This window comes from Rousettus aegyptiacus, unplaced genomic scaffold (genome assembly GCF_014176215.1).
Source record: "Rousettus aegyptiacus isolate mRouAeg1 unplaced genomic scaffold, mRouAeg1.p scaffold_m13_p_13, whole genome shotgun sequence".
Taxonomy (NCBI): domain Eukaryota; kingdom Metazoa; phylum Chordata; class Mammalia; order Chiroptera; family Pteropodidae; genus Rousettus; species Rousettus aegyptiacus.
In genome coordinates, this window is record NW_023416288.1 from 1,761,078 (window position 1) to 1,784,493 (window position 23,416).

General features: G+C 35.3%; 1 non-coding gene across 1 annotated transcript; it reads left to right on the top strand.

Moving 5' to 3' along the window:
- The first annotated feature begins 19,139 nt into the window (after positions 1-19,139).
- LOC118610883 lies at positions 19,140-19,265 on the top strand. The gene has a single exon (XR_004954140.1). It is a non-coding gene; the product is annotated as a U6atac minor spliceosomal RNA (small nuclear RNA).
- The last annotated feature ends 4,151 nt before the right edge of the window (positions 19,266-23,416 follow it).

The window sequence follows — 23,416 nt, forward strand, 5'->3', positions numbered from 1 at the left end:
CATTAGACTATGGAATAGTTTGAAATAAGGTTGTCCCTTGAACAACACAAGGTTAGGAGAGGTGTTATCCAACCACCTGCACAGTGGCAAATCATCGTATAATCCAAAACTTAGCTACGAATAGCTTACTGTTGACCAAAAGCCTTATCAAATACAAAGAGTTGATTAACATGTATTTTGCATGTTATATGTATTATATACTGTATTCTTACAATAAAGTAAGCTAAAGAAAAGAAATTCTTATCAAGAAAAATATAAAGAAAATACATTTATAGTGTTTATTGAAAAATCTGTGTATAAGTGAACCTATACAGTTCAAACCCAGTTGTTTAAGGGTCAACTGTGCATACCTCTGCTATAACAGCATGATTACATCCAACCAGTGTCTTTTCCACAACACTTATCAAGTGAGTGTTATGGACCCAGCACTGTATGAGGTGCTGGAAAAAAAAAAAAAAAGCTATCATTTATTGAGCACTTATTGTGTATCACTTATTTTACAGATCTTGCAATTTATGTGTAAAAAAGTTATGAGTTTGATATAAACTAAGGCTGATATTATAGGTTGAGCACTAATAGACCATGGTCTTTATACTGTGTTTCACAGTGGCAGTAGATTTACAGTGAATTACCCAGCCATTCTTTCTGTCTTCCCGCTCCCCAACTTGTCGTTTTCTCTCCTCTCTCCAGAAGAAGGAATTTGTGAGGTGATTGAGAAAGATTAGGCTTGGAGGTATGGGCTGGATAAGAAATGTTTTCCTCTCTTTCAGGCCTTATGTGAATAAGACACCATGATCTCATTAGCAAGCTACCTTTCTTAAAAAGGCTAGACACAAACTAAGAGAGTCTTGGGACATGGGCCAAGTGACAGGATATCTGGGGAGGAGAACATCACAATCTAGGTCAATCTAGGTCAATATGAGACAGGACATTCCTAATGAGAGGGAAACATTGGCCCATGTATAACATATAGGTCCTATTGACCTGAGCAAATAAAAGCACAGGATTGACATGGAGAACTAAGAGGATGAAAATATAGAAAATCAAATGTAAAGTAGGAAAGCGTAAATAAACACAATCAGATTAAAACAATCACTTCTGACATTTATACAAGAAGTGTGATACAATTAACAAGAATAATGTAAAATAATATTCATTATTTTGTTAAGTAGACACAAAATATTGGTAAGAAAAAAGTAGTAAAATAGAATAGAGTGTACAGATGCAAAATATAAGAAAAAATATATGTATATATAGGATGTTCATAACATGGTACTGGTGGTTTTCATTGGGTGATGAGATTATGGATGACTTAATTTCTTCATGTATATTTGTATTTTGTATAATACATTTATATTGTTTATATTTTAATGTTTTAAAACAGTGAACCTGAAAAATGAGAATTTTGTTAATGATTCTATATTAAAAACAGGAAGCAGTTTATAGCTGTTAAAATTTGGCCACTAAAGACATGGGTTATTTTGGTCTCAGGACAGATGTTTATAGAACAGGGTGTCCCAGCCTTTTGTAATTCAGACCCACTAATTTTGTGCTTTGCACACTGTAGTGTGCTGTGGACATGAAGAAAACCAAAGCTGAAAAAAAAATTTAATTCTTCTAGTTCTGTCAGAGCTAAGGAAGAGGCAGAGTGGGCAAGGGATTAGTATAGGTGTCGACAACTTTTCTCTGGCTCCCCTACTGTCTAGAGCCTAGAACCTTTTGCAACATCCATTTTCCAGCTACACTATACTTTGTCACCATCACACTGTGCTGACATACTCAACAGTGAGAGCTGATAGGAAGGAGAAAACAGAATGTGTATAATTTTAAAAAAGTATTAAGATCTCTAGCAGCACAGCAATGTGAGGCCATTTAGCCTGACCAGTATTTTTGAGTGCCTGCTGTATGCCAGGATTCTCCATACCTAACAGAAGGCATCATCCTAGGATAGAAATATCTGTCTTCAGTCATAAGCTGAGTGATCAAGAAAAATTAAAATGTTGTTAATAACATTAGCCAATTTATTGAAAACTTTCCATTTTTCAGAATAATTATCAGAGTTTTATATATATATTTTTTCTTTCCCAGTTAATGCATGTATTTTCTTTTTAAGATGACAGGGATCCATGTATATTTTCCTCTGCTATTGAAAAGTAGAGCCTGAAAGGTGGGAAACATGGCTGAATGAGAGATGTCCCCAGAAATCTTCCCCTGAAACAACAATAAGCTGAATATCTAAAACTCAACAAAAAACATCCAAACTGCACACTAGCATATCTGAGCATGGGATCTACACATAATGGCTACCACAGATTAGAACCCCAGGTGTTGGGTGGTGGACTGGGAGAAATAAAGGAGCTGCCTTTTGCAGCTGCTGGAGCTACCTGTAGGAGAAGGAGAAGGGGAGAAGGTGTGGCGAGTTCCCTGAACAGCCTTTCCTGGGACAGTTGTGAGTTCCATGCAGCCAGCAGCAGGGCAAAGTCATCAGGGCAGAAAAACAACAGTTGATTTTTACCAGCTGCGGTTGCAAAACTGAGACTGAGCTGCAGCACCCATCCCCCAAACTAGAGGGCCCCTCAACACCATACCCTCCAAGAATAAATACCGTGGAGGCCCAGAGGAATCTGAGCAAACACTACTAAAACTGTTGCTAACACTGACAGGGACTGAGACTAAGAATAGTGAGCACAATTAAATAACTATAAGAAAATAAAAAAGCATTTTTAAAGCTTTATAGAAAGCAGGGATCCAAAAGGCTTAGACATCACCTACTGGAAACCAAAAGAAAAGTGAAATCCTTGCAGCAGGCTAAAGAGGAACCTTTATATAATAAATCTTCTTTCTGGGAAAAGAAAAAAAGCAGAATACATTTCCATTAATACCCAGGTGGAGAAATAGTCCATTAAACACTATAAACAACCAGTTGACAAGGCCTCTCAGAAGAAAGAAAAAAAATCTCTAGAAAATAAGTTTATAGACATAGAAATATGCAACTTAAATGACAAGGAATTTAAGAATTTAGGATGATACTTTTGAAAAAACTCAGTGAGTTCTGAAACAAGCCATATTAACAAAATCAGGAACTGAAATAACACCTAGATGAGCAAAGCAAGGAGATTGAAACCCTCAAAAAGAACAGAATAGATCCTAGAGATTAAAAATGAACACACTCACACTGCAAGGGATGAAAAATGAAATAGCAAGATTGGGAAAATAGAGTGAACCAAATGGAGGAAAGGATCAGTGATATCGAAGACAGAAGTCTAGAAATAAATCAGAAGGAAGAAGAGAGAAATGAAGAATAAAACATAAAGAAAGAGAAATACAAAAACTACCTGATACCATCAGGAGAAGAAACAAGAATAATGGAAATTCTCAAAAAGGAAGAAAAAGAGCAAAGATTAGAAAGAATTTTTAGACAAATAATTGATGAGAAACTGCCAAATCTAAGAAATGAGCTGGAGCTTGGAATTCAAGAAGTCAATAGAACACACAATTATCTCAACCCAAAAAGGCCTTCACCAAGACACATTGTATTAAAATTATCAAAAATCACCGCCAAAGACAGAATTCTCGGGGCTGCTAGGGAAAAGAACACCATAATATATAAAGGAAAACCCATAGATTATCATCTGACTTCTCAGTGCGAACCTTACAAGCTAGAAAGGAATGGAATCAAGTATTTAAACTATTAAGTGAAAGGAACTACCAGCCTAGAATAATATATCTGGCTAAGCTCTCCTTTAGATATGAAGGAGAAATTAAGACCTTTCCAGACATACAAAAATTGAGGGAATTCTCCACTATGGGGCCTGCACTACAGGAAATACTCGAAAAAGCTCACCTAAAACAAAACAACAAAATTTAAAAAACCATAATTAGGAGCAAAGTGACTATCAGGCAAGTAGAAGCAGTGGAGTGAAACCTTTACTAAGATCAGGACATTATAAGTTTAAACAATAAAAAGAGAATTGCTATAGTAAGATAGTAATGAATATTCAGCATATGTATGAAAAAATTAAGATAATAATGACTGAAAAAGGTGAGGATTCAAAGACCCAAATTCACAAAGAGGAATGGCGATAAAGCACATGCAGAGGAAATGGATGACTGTGTGTGTGTGTGTGTGTGTGTGTGTGTGTGTGTGTGTTATCCTTTATGTATTTGTAAGGGTAACCACACTCCAAATATTTAGAACTGAACTATATAACATAAAACAGGAAGAACCAGAGGCAAAAACCACAAAAGCCAACCAAATTAAAGAAAATAGAAAAACAAGGACAAGGAAGGAATGGAAACACCAAGCTACCAGAAAGCAAAAGATAAAATGGCTATAAAAAGAACTCATATTTCAGTAATCACCCTAAATTTAAATGGAGTGAACTCAGCAATAAAAAGGCACAGAGTTGCAGAATAGATCAAAAAACAAAGCGCAACCATATGCTTCCTGCATGAGACACATCTCAGCTCCAAAGACAAATAGAGACTCAAATTGAAAGGGTAGAAAATGATATTTCGAGTAAATGGCATTCGGAGAAAAGTGAGAGTAGCAGTACTAATATCGGATGAAATAGACTTCAAAATAAAAAAAGATAAAGATACTGAGGGACACTTCACAATGATAAAGGGAATCATGCACCAAGAAGACATAACACTTATTAATATGTGTGTTCCCAATCAGGGAGCCTCAAAATATGTAAAGCAAGTACTACCAGAACTAAAGGGAGAAACAGACCCAAACGCTATCATAGTAGGGGACCTAAATACCCCACTGTCGGATAAGGACAGATTATCTAAAAAGAAAATCAATAAGGAAATAACATCCTTAAACGACACATTAAACCAACTGGACATAATTGACATATACAGAGCCTTCCATTCCCAAACTGCTGCTTATACATTCTTCTCTAGTGCACATGAAACCTTCTCAAGAATCGACTACATACTAGGACACAGAAATAGCCTCAACAAATATAAGAGGGTTGAAATCATACCAACCATATTCTCTGATCATAATGCTTTGAAACTAGAGATCGAATGCAAAAAGAAATCAGGGGGAACCACAAATACATGGAGGTTAAAAACCATGCTACTGAAAAATAACAGGGTCAGGGAAGAAATAAAAAGAGAGATAGATCAAGAGACATAGAAATGAATGATAATGATAGTACAACGTATCAAAACTTTTGGGACATGGCAAAAGTGGTCATAGGAGGAAATTCATATCATTACAGGCTTGTCTCCAAAAACAAAAATCGGCCCAAATGAACAACTTAACACTTCATCTTAAAAAACTAGAAAAGGAAGAACAAATGAAGCCTAAAGTCAGCAGAAGGAAAGAAATTGTCAAAAGTTAGAGCATATATAAATGAAATTGTAAACAACAACAAGAACAACAACAACAACAAAACAATAGAAAAAGTAAATACAACAAGGAGCAGGTTCTTTGAGAAGGTTAATAAAATTGACAAACTCCTGGCTAGACTCACTAAAGAAAAAAGGGAAAGGACACAAATAACAAAAGCAAGGATGAAAGAGGGGAAATTATGACCGACATCATAGAAATACGAAGGATCGTGCAAGAATACTATGAAAAAGTATATAACAAATTTAATAACCTAGAAGAAATGGACCAGTACTTAGAAAAATATAATCTTCCTAGACAGAATCAAGAAGATCTGGAAAATCAAAATAGACCGATCTGCACTATGGAAAGTGAAACAATCATCAAAAACTAACCAAAAGGTAAAAGTCCAGGACAAGATGGCTTCACCAGTCAATTCTACCAAACATTCAAAGAAGATTTAATACCTACGCTCCTCAAACTCTTCCAAAAACTCAAAGAGAAGGCAATACTTCCTAACTCATTTTATGAGGCCAATGGCACCCTGAAACCAAAACCTAGTAAAGATAACACAAAAAAGAAAACTATAGACCGATAGCGCTCATGAACACAGAAGCGAAAGTCCTTAATAGGATACTAGTGAACCGAATACAGCAACATATTTAAAAGATTATGCACCACAATCGAGTGGGCTTCATCCCAAAGGCACCGGGATGGTTCAACATACGCAAATCGATTAATGTGATATACCACATCAATGTGGTGAATCATATGATCATATCAATAGATGCAGAAAAAGCCTTTGACAAGATACACAGCATCCATTTATGATCAAAACGCTTAACAAAATCGGTACAGAAGAAAAGTACCTTAACATAATAAAGGCCATCTTTGACAAACCCTCAGCCAACATTATACGTAATAGTGAAAAACTAAAAACCTTCTCCCTAAGATCAGGAACAAGGCAAGGCTGTCCACTATTGCCACTGTTATTCAATATAACATTGGAGGTCCTAGCGAGTGCAATCAGGCAAGAGAAAGATATAAAAGGCATCCAAATAGGAAACGAAGAAGTCAAACTGTCACTATTTGCAGATGACATGATTCTCTATGTAGAAAACCCTAAAGACTCTACAGAACACTACTAGAAACAATAAGCAAAGACAGTAAAGTCTCTGGACACAAAATCAACGTTCAAAAATCCATAGCGTTCCTATACTCTAAAAATGAAGCGTCAGAAAAAGAAGTGGAAAAATTCATTCCTTTTGCAATTGCTCCAAAAAGAATAAAATACCTAGGAATAAATCTAACAAAACATGTGAAGGACCTATATAATGAAAAGTACAAGACCCTATTAAAAGAAATTGAAGAAGTTACAAAGAAATGGAAAGATATGTCATGTTCTTGGATTGGAAGAATCAACAGTTAAAATGACCATATTACCTAAAGCATTATCCAGATTTAATGCAATCCCCATCAACACCCCACTGGCATTTTTTAAAGAAATGGAGCAAAAAATCATCAGAGTTGTATGGAAGCACAAAAGACCCTGAATTGCAAAAGCCATCTTGAGAAAAAAGAACAAGGCTGGAGGCATCACTCTGCCTGACTTCAAAGTGTACTACAAAGCGACAATAATCAAAACAGCATGGTATTGGCAGAAAAACAGACACACGGACCAGTGGAACAGAATCAAGAGTCCAGAAGTAAACCCATATTTTTACGGGCAAATAATTTTCAACAAAATAGCCAAAAACATACAGCGGAGAAAGGAAAGCCTCTTCAATAAATGGTGCCAGGAAAACTGGAAGGCCACCTGCAAAAGAGTAAAACTAGACTGTTGTCTATCACCACACACCAAAATTAACTCAAAATGGATTAAAGACCTGACTGTAAGACCAGAAACAGTAAAATGAATAGAAGAAAACATAAAAACTAAACTCAAGGACCTTGAACTTAAAGAAGATTTTACAAATTTAACCTCAAAAGCAAGGGAAGTAAAAGCTAAAATGTATGAATGGGAGTACATCGAACAAAAAAGTTTCTGTTCAGCAAAAGAAATCGTCAACAAGGTAAAGAGACAACCATCCGAATGGGAAAACATATTTGCAAGCAATGCCTCCAACAAGCACCTAATATCCAAAATACAGAAAGAACTCATACGGTTCAATAACAACAACAACAGCAACAACAACAAAGAAATGATCCAATCAAAAAATGGACAGTGGACCTGTGGAATAATTACCACATTAAGTCTAGTTAACATTCATCACCATAATTACAATTTTTTTCTTGTGTTGAGGACTTTTAAGATCTACTCTCTTAGCAACTTTTCATTCAACATAGCATTATTAACTATTGTCATCGTGCTGCACATTACTTCTCAAGACTTAATCATTTTATGAATGGAAGTTTACGCCTTTTAACCACCTTCCCCTATTTCTCCCACTCTCAAACCCCCTCCTCTGGCAACTGCCAGTCTGTTCTCTGTGTCTATGAGTTTGTTTTGTTTTTATTTCAATTTCACATATAAATGGGATCATATAGTATTTTTCTTTTTCTGTTTGGCTTATTTCACTTAACACAATGCCCTCAAGGTCCATTTATGTTGTCACAAATGGCAAGATTTCATTCTTTTTATGTTTGAATAGTATTCCATTGTGTGTGTGTGTGTGTGTGTGTGTGTGTGTGTATCACATCTTAATCCATTCACCTATTGATAGACACAGTTTGTTGCCAAATCTTGGTTATTTAAAATAATGCTGCAATGAACATGGTGCATATACCCTTTTGAGTTAGTATTTTTGTTTTCTTCAGATAAATACCCAGAAGTGGAATTGCTGGATAATATGGTTTAATTTATTAGTATTAGTCTAGTCTTCTGAGGTTGAATATTGACTACATTTTCATTTGATGATAATTAACCTTTCAATTCTTCCCCCTACACATAAATCTGAGTATTTGTTTTGATTATCGGGAATTGAGTTTACTGAGTTTAGCATAATGAACGTTTTAAGGCTCACTGAGATAAATTTCCAAATCTGTATCAAGTTGTCAAGAAAAACTATAACAATTAACATGTGATTCATAAATATGGGTACAAAGAATGTGACAGTCTTTATAGGGAAAGGTGTGGGAGCTCAGAGCTTAAAGGGAACAGTGTAGCACAATTAATGTCTACCACACTATGCTAGAGTGGCCACTAGGCCCCAACCAAGTCATTTGGGTGAGCAGTGCTTTGTGGGCAAGTCCATCAAAGGTTCCATTTCTGGGTTCCATGCTACTTGAGATAAAATAGACTGACTTTTTCCTTTACTTGTGGCTTCAAAAGGATTTTTTTTCAGCACCGTTTGACCAGTGCTCTGAAAGCAGCACTTCTGTTCACAATACATATGGTGTATTATCTTGAAAGATGTCCTCCAGCAAGTCCTCCCATCTTTGTATATTTATTAGCCACTCCTAAGCAAAACAGTTGATGGTACCAAAGTGACTATGCTCAGTTTTACATTCCATGCATGAAGTAACACCTAGAAACAAACTGCTTTCCTGTTCAACAGCTCATTCAGCCTTTAGTCCTAGCTAGCCATAGAGATCAAGTGTGCTTTTGGTTACAAGAGACAGAAAGAATCTTCATAGTTTTCATGTTAACCAATCCCCAGAACCAGAAAAGAATTCCAAAGGGATACCTCTTCGATGCTGGGTCAGTAGTAACATCTTAAGGATGGAAAGTTCCAAGCGATTTTCTCTCACATGAAACATTAGAAAACAGAGATAATAAATAATTTGGGTAGCATTCATTCATCTTCTGTCTCCCTTAACTTTTCAAATATCTCTTCTCCTTACAAGTGTTGCTTTCATAGCACTTTGAATCTCACCTTGTTCTGGGATCTCTCCATCCATTTTTCTGCTCATGTGTACTTTGGAAGCCTTGTTTAAAATATCAGAGAGATTTTACCAGGAATTGGAGGTGATAAAAGAACTCATCCAAAGATGAGACAATCAAGGCTGGGATCTTGTCCAGTGCCCTGGTAAGGAGTGGATGAGCTTTTAAGCCTAGAATACAATTATGCTTGTAAAAGAGACCTTTTGGGAGAAAAAAACTGACAATTCTCACACATACCAGTTACACTGGACAATACATAAAGATTGCATCTAAATAAGGGTAGATATCCCATTGAATGGAATCAATGCCAGAAATGTATTACTTAATTTGTCCTATTGTACATGGAGTACCAGGGAAAGTAGCCACGGAGTACTGAAATGATTAATCATTGAACTTTCAGAATGCACTTTGGGTGCCATTTGGTTAAAACTGAGACTCAGAAGATCTTTCACCCATTAAAGTTTAATACTGCTGAGGTTGCTAAGTAAATGATGGGGAGTGAGATTACCAACTCATCTCCTCAGTTTAATGGCCAGAGGAGGAGATATAAAGGAGCCTTTTCCTGCTTAAGCTTGCCTAGTTTCTCTTGTCATTTTGAGGAAATGAATTTTCTTCTCTAAAAAGAACAGTAGATTTTTCATGTGACTGGAATGAACTAACAGGAATATACTTTTTTTTTTTTTGCAGTAAATTAGATTGGCTTTGGGTCATGAAAAACACAAAAGAAACCAACTTTGTGGGGGCAAACAATAGTTTGGAACCTAGAGTTGAAAGTCAGTTAACTTTCACCCTCTACATCCTAGCTACACAATGAAAGCATGTTTAAAAGATGAAAAGTTGGATGTGTTCAGCAAATACTTCATTATTTGGAGTCAGATTGTTTTAACAGACAAAGAGCCGACTGTTATAAACAATGGAGCAAAGTTACTAAGTGAACATAAATATAAATGTAGAACTAAGCTTACCCATAGGGACAGAAATACATGAGAAAGTATGACAAATCAGAGATAAAGTGGGGAAATAATGAGGTTAGTCATTAGAAAGGATGAGAGTTCGGGGATGAGTGATGATCTAAAAACTGTGGACAAAGTGAATCTGAGGCAAAAATTTTAAAAAGTTGAAGTGCAGTTGGAGAGTCTGCAAGGAGAAATGACTTGAAATAGCAGTATAATAGATATTGGAATACATTACCTAGATTCCCCTTCAATGAAGACTCATTGTCCCAGCTCCTAGTAGTGATGTGAGCCACCAGCCTTCGGTTGTTGGCTTCTCTAGGAATTGTCCCACCTGAAAATAGCCACTTCCTCCAAGGTTAATCCCCTCCCCAAGGTGGCCCACATCCAATGATTGATCTATGTGGGGACCTTAGTAAATGAACCACCACACTGTATAGGGCCTTAAAGGTATAAATGGCACTTTTATTTATACTGCATTCTAGAAGTGTTTGAGGACTGTTGCATAGTGGTGAGTGTATAGGGAAGTGGATCTGGGTTGTTTGGAGCTGAGGAGGGTTGTGCCAGAAGGTTACATCTGTAGGCCCAGTGGTGAGGCAGAAGCTTTCTTATGACTCATACTGGGGATGAGTCTGGGGTGGCCTGGGCTTAGAGGTCTCAGAGAGCTGATTTAAGGTAACAAAGTTAGTTCACTCATTTATTTCTTGTCCAATCCGGGTCCAAACTTTGGAACAAATCAATGTTTTATGACAAGGATGCTAATTTTAACTTTGTACATTTTCTCAGTGAATATATATGGTTGTTTATTATTAATTTAACATTCAATGGCATTAAGGAAAGAAACAGTGAGTCAGACATCATTTATGTGCGTACTGAGCAATTAGTTTCTTTAGAACCAGAGGCAGAGAGTCATGTTGGTTTTAAAGTCTTCTCATGAACTTGTAGAGACAATATTTTCTGGTTTGCAATTGTTATTGTGTCCAGTATACCCAAACAATAATGTTTAGTACCTGTTCAACTCTCCAGAGTGTTGCAAGTTTTGAAAGGGACAGCCTTCAGATTTGAACTCTCCTCTATCACTGAAGAAGCTAAATTGATTATGCCCAGGAAACCTGGATTCTACCATCACAGCTGATAAGGTGTCTTGTCATTCATGACTCTTGGCCTAAAGGACTTTTATATAAAGGAGCCTTTTTTTTTCTTTTTGCCAACATCACTTCCTTTCACGTGTAGCTACATAAAGTTAATGATAAATTGTAAAACTAGTCCTTCACTCAGAAGCTGGTTACAACCAGATCCAACCTACAACTCTATTTGCTTCTACTTTCATTTCTGCCCAGTTTTAACTGGTGCTGTGATGAGATCCAGAGGGATTTTAGGAAAACACAAAACGAAGGGGAAAAAAATGAGGGTTTTTTGTTGCTTTCTAACTTCTGCAGGAAGTTTAGTAGGCAGAGAGATCCTTCTTTTGTTTATATCTAGCTTTTCTTGAGTTCTGTTTAATTTAGTCACCATATTTTATTTACCAAACATCCACTTGTGGATGTTTGGTATCTGAATAATCTTCTAATGAAGAGTGAGGAAACCAGTAATAAAGTTGTTAAGGGAGTGACTCAGCATGGTAAACATTAATGCTGCTTTCTAGTATTGCTTGTTCTTCTCTTCTTCTGGGCACTTGGCAAGGCTGTACTTTCCCATTCTTGAAGTTAGTGAACATGTGATTTGCTTTAGTCAGTGACATTTGAGAAGTAATGTGTATAACTTCTGGGTAAAAGCATTCAAGAGCCAGTGCATAATTTTCCATACTTTTTTTCCCCCTGCTGTGACAAACACTTAAGGTATCCTGATGAAATAGTGACATCATAAGATGACTTAGAGTAATTCTATACTTGAAGGCAAGCTCACCACCAATTATCATTAGACATATAATAGGAATGGTAAATATTTATTATGTTAAGCCATTGAGGATTTTTTTTTTACTTATTACTGAAGCTGACCTAGCATATCCTAGCTAAGCTAACTATTGTGACACTGATCATGCCCAAAGGAAAGATCTATATTGATATTTAGGGATCACGTAACAAAAAATTTTTCTGGCTATTCAGTCAGCAAGTCTTTTTTCTGTCTAAGAATTTAGTGCCTCACTCTTATATGACAAAGGAGAGCTAAAGATCACCAAATATTTGATAAAGCCTCAAATTTGAGAGGTCTAGTACAAAGCCAACAGGGAAAGAGAACTCAGAAAAAAAACCCCACAAATTCCCATGAAGCAGAATGAAAAAAAGTATTTACATCATCAGAAAGATAAGCAATATTCCATTCATGAAACAAAACAGAGTATTATAAAAAATTAAAAAGAGCTCTTATACATGAAAGAAATAAGAGAAATTTTAAAATAATTCAATAAAAGATTAGAAGAGAACTCTCCTAGAATGAAGGGGGAAAAAGTTTAAATCAAGACAATAAGAGTAAAAAGATAATATGATTAGAATTTAAATACCTTAGCTCCAATCTCTAATTAATAAGCTGCAGGAAGCCTGAACAGAAAGAAATTATCACAGAAATAACATGCAGCAAAAAAATCTTAGAGTAATGGGTCAATGGAATAGCCAGCACAATTAACAAAAGAAGAAACACTTCAAGGCACATCAGAATGAAATATCAAAACACCAAGATTAAGATGTTCTAAAAACTTAAAAACAAAACAAAACAAAAATAACACTTACAAAAAAGGTGGCAATCAGAATGTCATCAGACTTAATAACAGCAACTCTGGAAGGTAGAAAACAATACTATGCCTTTAACATTCTGAGGACAAATAATTTTCAATCTAGAATTCTATACCCAGTCAGATAGCCAAGTGTTAGTAAGATTATTAGATAGGAAAAGTATCAAAAATTATACTCCTACTGTTACAGGGCCAATGGGGTTCAATTACTCAGTAGTTGCCAGCCAAAAGACAACTCTGAGATGGCTTTATGAGAAGGAACTTTACTATAAGCTGGCAAGCAAAAACATACTGGGGCTCGCTCCCAGAGCAGTGTGTCCCTGAACAAAGGACTGGATTTGTCTTTATTCAGAGAGGTCATGCATAAACATCAAGGTGAGCTTCCTTATCACATTTATAAGGGGGGACATTCTTATGCTTGCTCATTAGCAAAAATGCCTATACATATATGTCATGTTCAAAAACGGTGGAAAATTTCTGCCCCTGGGAGGAGATTTTAGTATTATAATAAGGGTATAATAAGAAAAGTTCATGAGGTCAGTAGAGGGTCCTTCAAGCCTCTTCTGCCAGCCCCTGGAGGTTTGACCCAGATTAGCCTTCTACTTCATTAAATCATCCCCTGTGTCTCCTTGAAAAGACAGGTCTGGCAATTGTCAGTGTTAGGGATGGAATAGATAAGGCAGAAAGTTTAAGTTTCAGCCCTCCTATTAAACTCTTAGTAAATCACAGGACATAGTTAGCATAGCTTATATCAATTAAGGTGATCTAAGTGGGTTTACAGGTCAATCTAAGCAAAGTTATGAATTCTAAAAAAAGTTTATGTCAGCCTACCTGCAAGCCTGTATAAATATATATTAGGTCACACTACATTTTTCTCAAAAAACTCCATGTGCTCTACCAAAACCTATTCCATCAAGATGATAGTAGTTACTATTTATATATTTGCTCATTTGATCTAAGCAAACTGAATAAGGTTAAGTACTGTTCTTTTCACCATCATATGGGAATACTGAGGTGTAGATTGGCAGTGTCTCCAAGGTGGTACCACTAATTATATAAAGCTGAAATCTGAACTCAAATTCCAGAGCTCATGCTATAGGTCACTGTTTTACATGGACTCCAAAACCAAGGCATTTAAGCCAGAAAACAATGTGCCAAACAGTCACAAGAAACAAAGGAAATTCTCAGAATAATAGCTATAAAGCATATTCCCCTACACACAAAATAGTCATGATTGGAATAGAAGAATGGACTCTGAGAAGTTTATTTCCAGAGAAAAAAGTGATAGTTATCTGATAAGTTTGATCACAGTAAAACTTTACTAAGATGATGGCCTGGAAATATTTAATCTAAGCAAATGAAATAATGAACTATTTTTTTAATTCCAGGAAAAACTGAAATGAACAATAAAATAAACATAGTTTACTATCTACTTCCAAGATAAAATCATTTATATATTTATAGTATATATATGCTGAGTATTGATTTAACCAAAAATTGTAGCAAGAATGTTATTTGAAGCAGGACTTCCAACTATGGTAGAGAGAAACTTTTCTCTCCAAAAAAAAAAAGAAAGCATAAAACTGAACAGAATTGTCAAAAAATAAATAAATAAACAATCACTTAAGGGCTTTGAAAGTTAACCTAAGGCAAACAAAAAATTAAGAAGCATGTATTCCCAAAAAACTTTTGGAATTCTCAGTAAGAACAGTGGGAGCTTGCAGCCTTTTTGCCTGGGGCTATTCCTGTCACATCCAGCTCAGCTGGCAAGAAACTATAGTTTTTCCAGAATATAGCTGGCTGTGAAAACTAGCAGCTTCCCAGCCAGAGGGAACTAACTGATTTGATTGGGAGCAGAAAACAAAACTCCATACCCAGAGTCATTGTCAGTAAAAGTAGCAAACTTGACAAAAAAACGAACAGGAAAAATCCATAGCTCTGCTAGAGTAAGGTATGATCTGGTTAGAGTGAATGGCAAACCAGCCAAAAATGTATAGAGGAATATTGAAAATGAGAGCACCAAAGAAATGTCGGATATACTCTCTATACATCTCTGGTTGACTGGGATGCTGTGTGCTTGTGTTTAGGAAGCTCAAAAGAGTCTATTATAAAGTAAAAGTTGAAGCAGACTTGAAAATGCCTGAATTTTGAAAGTATTGTTTTAGTCTACACCCAGCTCAGGTGTAGGGGTGTTTGAACACAACCTTCTGATCAATTATTGGCTAACCACTAAGTATGCACAAAAAGGTGTGATTCCCAGGAAGTCAGAATAAAATAATAAGCAAAAGGGTTAAAATGAAAAAACTGAGCAGAGATATTAGCAGCTACAAATTGCAGAGGATAGAGATTCTTCACATTAAATCTAGGTAAGTTATTAAAACAATAGCAACCTTCAGGCAAAAAAAAATTTTATATATACACATACATATATACCAAAATCCAGAGTTGCTACAATATTTTATGTAAACTGTATAATTTCCAACAAAATTCTGAGACATGCAACAAGAAATATGATCACAGGGAAAAAAACAGTCAATAGAAATTGAGTCTGATACTAAAGTTAGCAGCAAAGACTTCAAAGTTGTTCTTGTAAATATGTTAAAAGAAATAAAACTATGTTTAAATAATTTTAAAGGAAAATATGAGTTACCAGAGTGTAAGGGGGAGAGGGAAAGGGGAAGGTAGATGGGGGAAACTTTTTGAATCATTTCTTCAATTAAAATAATTAATTAATTTTAAAAATAAAGTACATACAATATGCCTCACAAATAGGAAATTTAAATAAAGAAACTGAAACTATAAAAAGAGAACCAAATGGAAATTCTAGTCTTAAAAATTATAATAGCCAAAATATGGAGCCACTAGATGGTCTCAACAATAAATTTGAGATAGTGGAAATAAGAGACTAAACTTGAGGACAGATCAATAGAAATTATTCAGTCTGAAGAACAAAGAGAAAAAAAGATTGAAGAAAAAATAGCAGAGCTTCAGAGACCTGTTGGACAATATCACAAATACAATACACATGTAGTTGGAATCCCAGGAAAGAGGAAATATCTTTTTTAACTATTTCATTATTATTGTATAGAAATGCAACTAATTTCTGTGTATATAATGATTTTGTATCCTGCAACTTTATTGAATTTGTTGATTAGCTCTAACAGTTTTTGGTGGAATCTTTAGAATTTTGCACAAAATATTTTGTCATCTGCAAACAAAGACAATTTTACTTTCTTTTTCTACCCTCGTTGCTCTGGCTTGGCTTCCAGTACTATGTTGAATTAAGAGTGGTGAGAGTGGACACCTTTGCCTTGTTTCTGATCTTAGAGGAAAAGCTTTCAGCCCTTTACCATTGCATATAATGTTAGCTGTAGGGTTTTCATATATGGCCTTTATTATGTTGAGGTATGTTCCTTCTATGCCCAATTTGTTGAGAAGTTTTATTATTAAAGAATTTTGTATTTTGTCAAATTTTTGGAAGCATTTGTTGAGATCATCATATAATTTTTATTTTTCATTCTATAAATGTGATATATCACATTTATTTATTTGCATATATTGAACTTTCCTCACACCTCTGAAAAAAATCCTGCTTGATCATGATGTATGATCCTTTCAATGTATTGTTGAACTGGATTTGCTAATATTTTGTTGAGAATTTGTGCACCTATATTTATCAGCGATATTAGTCTTCAGTGTTCTTTTCTTGTGCTATCTTTATTACTTTGGTATCAAGGTAATGCTGGCCTCATAAAATGAATTTGAGAATATTCTCTCCTCTTCAATTTTTAGGAAGAGTTTGAGAAGAATTATTCAGCTCAGCAATCTCTGCTTGGTTCTTTTTTTATGATTCCTGTCTCTTTGATAAATTTAGTTTGTGTATTATTTTCCTGATTTCCTGTTGAATTGTCTTTCTGTGTTTTCTCATAGGTCATTGAGTTTTTTAAAACAGCTATTTTGAATTCTTTATTAGGCAAATCAGACACTTCCTCGTCTTTGGGTTCAGTTACCAGAAGATTATTATTTTTTTGCTGGTATCATGTCACCTTGACCTTTTATGTTCCTTTAAGTTCTGCATTTTTGTCTTCACAGTCACCTCCTGCAGTCTTTACTAACTGCATTGGAGATACCTCCTATCAGCTTTGCTAGAGATTCTGAGGCTTTCTCAGAGCTATGGATACACCTGCTCCATGATTCTTGCTCCCTCTTGTGGCAGAATTCCTAAGCTTCTACACCTTTGGATCCTATAACACACCAGGCCCTGTGCTCACAGCCTTTCGTTTTTCCACACGTGGCCCTAAAGTTCAAGTTTGTGGTCTCTCCCTGGCCTGCAGATTCAGCCAACTTTCTGCATGTGCTCAAATGTCAGTTGGCCACAACCCATTCATTTCACTGTCAGAAACACATACAAGGAGCAGACCACAGCGTGGGAGTGTGTGTAGGCGAAGCATGTGGAACACTGTGTTTTCACGGACCAGTTGAAGTTGATCTGTGGTGAAGTACTCCCAGCAGCTTGTGAGCAGACTTCTTGATAGAATCTGCAAAGCAGGGTCTGTATCTCTTTAATGTCCTCCAAGAGTTCTGTCTGCCACTCTTGTAACCTCTTTCCAATCTCCAAATTATAGAGCTCTCGAGTCAGTAATCTGGATGGAATGAGAGAGAAAGGAGCCTGTTTGGCAGTGTCCTGCACAGCTGAGGAAGTAGGGTTCTCACTTCCATGTTCTCCCTTTCATCTGCAGGATAAATCAGGAGCCGAGGAAGACTTTTGTTGGCTCTTAACTATGCCACCTCGGGGAAGGGGTAATGTAGGTAAAGTCAAACTGTTCTTACCCTCTCCAGTGCATTCAAACTTGTATATAGATATTTTGTTCTAACAAAGTGTTGAAACTTCTCTGGAAACCTGTACAAAGTTACATGAGTGATTGTAAGTCAATGTTCACCAGGGGCTCCCAGTTCATGACCAAGAGGAGCCAGATCATGGGGCACAGCAGGATCCATTACCAGGACCCCAGTCAGTCTGCCCACAGGTGTGCAAGACTCCTCCAAGGTCACTTGGCATATGGTGTTGGATCCCACAGCTCCCTCAAAGGCACTTTTGTCTGTGGATGGATAGTGAATTTTTGTTGTTTAAAGGTGATACAAAAATGAGGATGCCTTATGCTGCTATGATGCTGACATCACCGCCTCTTCCTAATATCTCCTTATTCTAGCGTATAATTCTACACTGACAGCTTTTTTCTTTTAGAACGTCACAGATATCATCTGGCTTTTCTTAGAAGCAGAGACCAAAATAGAGACTTTTAAGCAGAAGTGATTTAATGGTTTTACTATAAGTAATATGGGATCAGTAGTGAGTTTTGAGTAAATAGGAATGAAATAACTTAGATTTTGGAAGAATTATTTTGGCTGCTGATGTTAGAAATAGATGAAAAGGAGTCATGAGTGGACTCAGTGAGATCAGTTAGAAGCTATTGCAATAATCTAGGTGAGAAATAATTGTGACTTGGACCAAGTGGTAGCAGCGGAGAAGGTAAGATATGGTTGGCTTCTAAATATGTTTTGGAGGTAGAACTGACAGGATTTGCTGCCAGGCTGGCTATAGTATATAAGGGAAAGAGAGACTTAAAGGAAGACACCAAGGTTTTGGGGAAAGCATTAGAAAGAACAGGGGTGTCACTACTAAAATGGAGAAGACTAGGAGAAAGTAGATTTTTTTCAGTTTTTGACATGCTAAGTTTGAGATTCTCATTAAACATCTGGTTAGAGATAATAAATAGGTAATTAAACATTCAAGTCCCTATAACAAGTGAGAGGTTTAGACTAGAGATATAAATTTACAAGTCATTAGCCAGAATAGAGAAAGCATTTAAAGCTATAAAACTCAGCGAAATCATCAAGGAAGTGAGTGTAGGTATAAAAGAAAAGAGAACTAAGGTCAGATTCCTGGAGTACTGTAATATTACAAAGTCAAGAATAAACCAGGAAAGGAAATGAGACTGAAAGGAGGCAGGCAGAAAATCAAGAAAGTTTAGAGTCTTGGAAATCAAGAAAAGAAAGCTTATAAAGGAGAAGGGAGTGATCACTTGTGTCAAATCTTATTGTTAGATCAAGTCCTGGGAATTTACTATTAGATTTAATGAGGTGAAAATCATTGGTGTTCTTGACAAAAACATTTTAGTAGAGTTGTTAGGCAAAAGTCTAATATAAATGGATATAAGAGTGACTGGAAAAGTGTTGTACAAAAGGAGAAGTGGGTAGCACTCCCCTCGACATGGACAGAGGAGGCTCTTGGGCCTTACAACACATATATGGTTAAGACATTACTACCTACTTCGTGGCATACAACCATCATATTTTTATGTGAAGTAAAATGTCAGACAGAGAAAGACAAATACCTGTGGTTTCACAAAATGGACAAAACAAAACAGACTCATAGAAATCAGAGACCAAAGGGATAGTATCCAGAGGGACTAAGGATGGGGGGTTGGGTAAAAAAGATGAAAGGGCATATAGTCAATAAAATTGTAAGTTTACAAGGTGACAGATGATTACTAGACTTGGTGGGATGATCACATTATAAAGTATAAAAATGTCGAATCACTGTATTATAAACCTGAAAGTAATATCACTAATATAATATTAAGTATACCAACTATACTTAAATTGAAAAAAAGAGTGAATTGGAGAAAAAGAATTTAGAAAGATCAAGTATATACAGCACTTATTAGAATTTTATATTAAAAGGGGGAATTGAACATTAGCTGTGAGAGGATCTAGGGTCAAGAGACTTTTTTTTAGTAGGAGGAATAAAAGCTTCTTTATATGCTAATGCAAAAGTTCAGTAAAGAAGAAAAACTGGTGTTACAGGAGAGGTAATATTTGTTCAAGTGTTGTCCTTCGATAAGTTAATCAGGATGGAATCTAGTTTATTGATGGAGGTTGGCATTTACTAGGATTGTTACATCCTCCTGATGAAGTCACCCTTTATCATTATGAAACATTCTCCTTATTTCTGATAATTTTCCTTATTTTGAAATCTACTTCCTAAAGATTATTTAGCTACTCCAGTTTTCTTTTGATTAATATTAGCATATGAAGTGGTTTTTAAAAATAATTATTCAATTTGTCAGTTTATTAACTATATCTCATTGTTTTATTTGTTGTGAATCATTTCTTTAACTTTCAAATATAGTTCTTTAAGTTATCAAAATCTACCTTCAAATGTTATACTAGTTCATATATAGGATGATAACCTTATAAAAGTACACTTTTATTCCTTCCTCATCCTTGTTCAATTGTCATACATTTTACTTCTACATATGTATAAACTTCTCAATATGCTGTCATTATTTTTATTTTAGACAATTTTTTTCAAGATATCTTTTAAATGAGAAAAGATCTGTTATATTTGTATATACACTTATAATTTTCGTTGCTCATTACTCTTTGTGCAGGTCCAAATTTCCATCTCATGTTATTTTTCTTCTACCTGAAGAACTTCCCTTACCATTTCTTATAGCACAAGTCTGCTAGTAATGAGTTATCTCAGTTTGTGTAGGAAAGTGTCTTTGTTTTGTTTTAACTTTTAAAGACAGCTTTATTGAGTTATAATTGTCCTACAATAAACTGTATGAATTAAAAATGTACAATCTGATAAACTTTGGCATATGTACACACTGGTGACACTATTACTACGATCAAAATAATGAACATATCCATCACCCCAAAAGTTTCATTTCCCCTTGTACTCCTTCCAACTCTTCCTAGCTCACCACCTCCCCCCCTTACTCCCAGCTTCCATAAGCAAGGAATAATTTACTTTCTGTGAGTACAGATTTGTTCACATTTGGAGGAATTTTATGTAATGGAATCATCCCATATGCATTTATTTGTATTTGGCTTTTTTCGCTTAACATAATCGAGTTTCACTCATGTTGCTGTATGTATCGATAGTTCATATCCCACAATTTGTTTCTCCATTTACCTATTAATGGACATATGAGTTGTTTCCAGCTTTCAGCTATTACAAATAAAACTTCTGTGGATCTTCGTGTGCATGTCTTTGAGAACATGATTTCATCTCTCTTGGGTTTTGCCTTAATTTGGCCAATGCAGAATTTTAGGTTGACAGCTTTTTTTCCCTTCAGTACCTTGCAGATACCATCTGGCTTACAAATCTGAGGTAAGTCTGCATTAATTCTTATCTTTGTTCCTCTATATGTAATGTGTCTCTTTTCCTCTGGTTGATTTAAGATTTTTCTCTTTTTCATTGGGTTTTAGCAATTTGATTATGAGGTAACTTGTGTTTTTTATTCATGTTTGGGAATTATTAAACTTCTTGGAACTGTGGGTTTTTAGTTTATATCAAATTTGGAAAGTTTTTGATTATTAATTCTTCAAATTTTTTTTCTTTGTTTTCCTACCTCCTTTCTTTCCGAGACTCCAATTACATATTAGAATGCTCAATATTGTCCCACAAGTCATTAGTTCTGCTAAATTTTTTTTTAGTTTTTTTCTCTGTATTAAATTTTGGTAGTTTCTAATGCCATGTCTTCAAATTTACTTATTTTTATTCCACAGTGTGTAATCTGCTATTATTGTCATCCAGTGTATTTTTCATTTTAGATATTTTTTATTTCTACAGTTTAAATATGGATCTTTTTAAATATATTTCTTTTGTCTCCTCATCATGTTTATATTTTGCTTTTGTTCTTGAGCATCTGGAGCATATTTATAATAGCAGTTTTAATTTCATCGTCAGCTAATTCTATTATCTGTGTCCTTTCTGCGTCTGTTTCTAGTAACAGCTATTTTTCCTTGGCTTTAGGTTACATTTTCCAGCTTCTTTGTATTTCTGGTATTTTATTATTTATTATTATTATTATTATTTGCCAGACATTGTGACTTTTGCATTATTAGGTGCAAGATTCCATGTATTGCTTTTAACATCTTTGGCCTTTGTCTGGGACATGTCGAATTACTTAGCATTAGCTTGATCCTTTCAAAGCTTTAATTCAGTGCTAATTTAACCCCACTGCTAAGACAATACATTTCTGAAGACATTATCAGATGTCCTACATATTAGGAGATCTTCCTACTCTGGTTGGTATAAACAAATTATAATCAGCTCTATGTGACCCCTATGGATTATTCTACCTATTCTTTTCCTGTGGTTCTTTCCCAGCTTTGGATAGTTTACTCATACAAATGTACATACCAGTACTCAATCCAAGACTCAAGAAGACTTCTCTGTAGATCATCACAGCTCTTTCTTTTACATCTCCCTCCTATTGTTTTTCTAGATGTCTTGGCCTCCCCAAACTCCAATATATGTCTCCTCCACTTAGCAAGACTACTAGGTTTTAGTGGAGTTTCCTTTCTGGCACTGCAGTCTGAAACTCCACTGGAAAATAAACTGGTACACTAATAGGGCTCATCTCATTTGTTTCCCTGTTCTTAGAGATCACTATCCTGTTCTACCTGTTGTCAAATACCTGAAATCTGCTTTCATATATTTTATCTCATGTTCATGTTGTTTAAGATAGAAGGTTAAGTTAAGGCCTATTACCCCATCAAGGCCAGAAATCTAAAGTTGAGTCTCTGACCTTTTCTGGAGTGAAAACAGTTTATCTATAGTAATACAAGAGAATGTAAAATATACGGACACAGATGCACATAGATAGGTAAATGTGGTGATAACAGTTCAGAATTTTTGTTTTTATTGCTTATATTTTTCTGTGAAATAGTTGCAAAATTGTTGGCTTAGGGTGAGTATGGTAAAAGAGTTTTGTGAGCTTGAAGGGAGAGAAAGTATGACATAAATCTATAGGAGAGTGGGATTATAAGTGGACCAGGTAAATACAACATGGTTGGTATACAGTACTCTTCTTGAAGAATACTAAGTTCTAAGACTCTTCTTGAAGCTAATGATCATAAATTTCAAGTCAGAGCATTGATTTTTGTTTTTTTTTTAAAGACATGTTTAGTTATGTAGTACAAGTACAGAATAGTTAGATTTAACCACATTTGGTATTTTAGCAATTGTCAGAAAAATTTCCTGACACTGGGAAATAAGAAAAAACTGTGAATCCAATGTCCTCATTGTATGGTGATGAAGGCCACCAACGATTATTTAGTGAAATGAACTTAGTTAAACCCACTGTTAACTATGGATTAAAGGTCCCAGGCAATATGTGAAGTTGCATATTAAGTTGTAGTTCTTTTGTCCAGTTGAGATGCAAATAATTTCTGCCTAGTGGAACACATAGCTTATGACCTTTGTTTAATGTTAATCAGGTTTGTATCTCATGTAGCAATCTTACACTTAGTTTCTTAAATGCTTTTTTAACCTGTCATAACTTCTTCCTAACACCCTCATTAATTAATTAGTTGAATAAAATATTTGATCTGCATCAGAATGCGGTTTAAAATTTTTTTTTTTAATTATTCTTTAGCACAGGGGAGTACAACAAAATGAGAGAGAGGCAAGGAAACTAAGCCTGTATGCA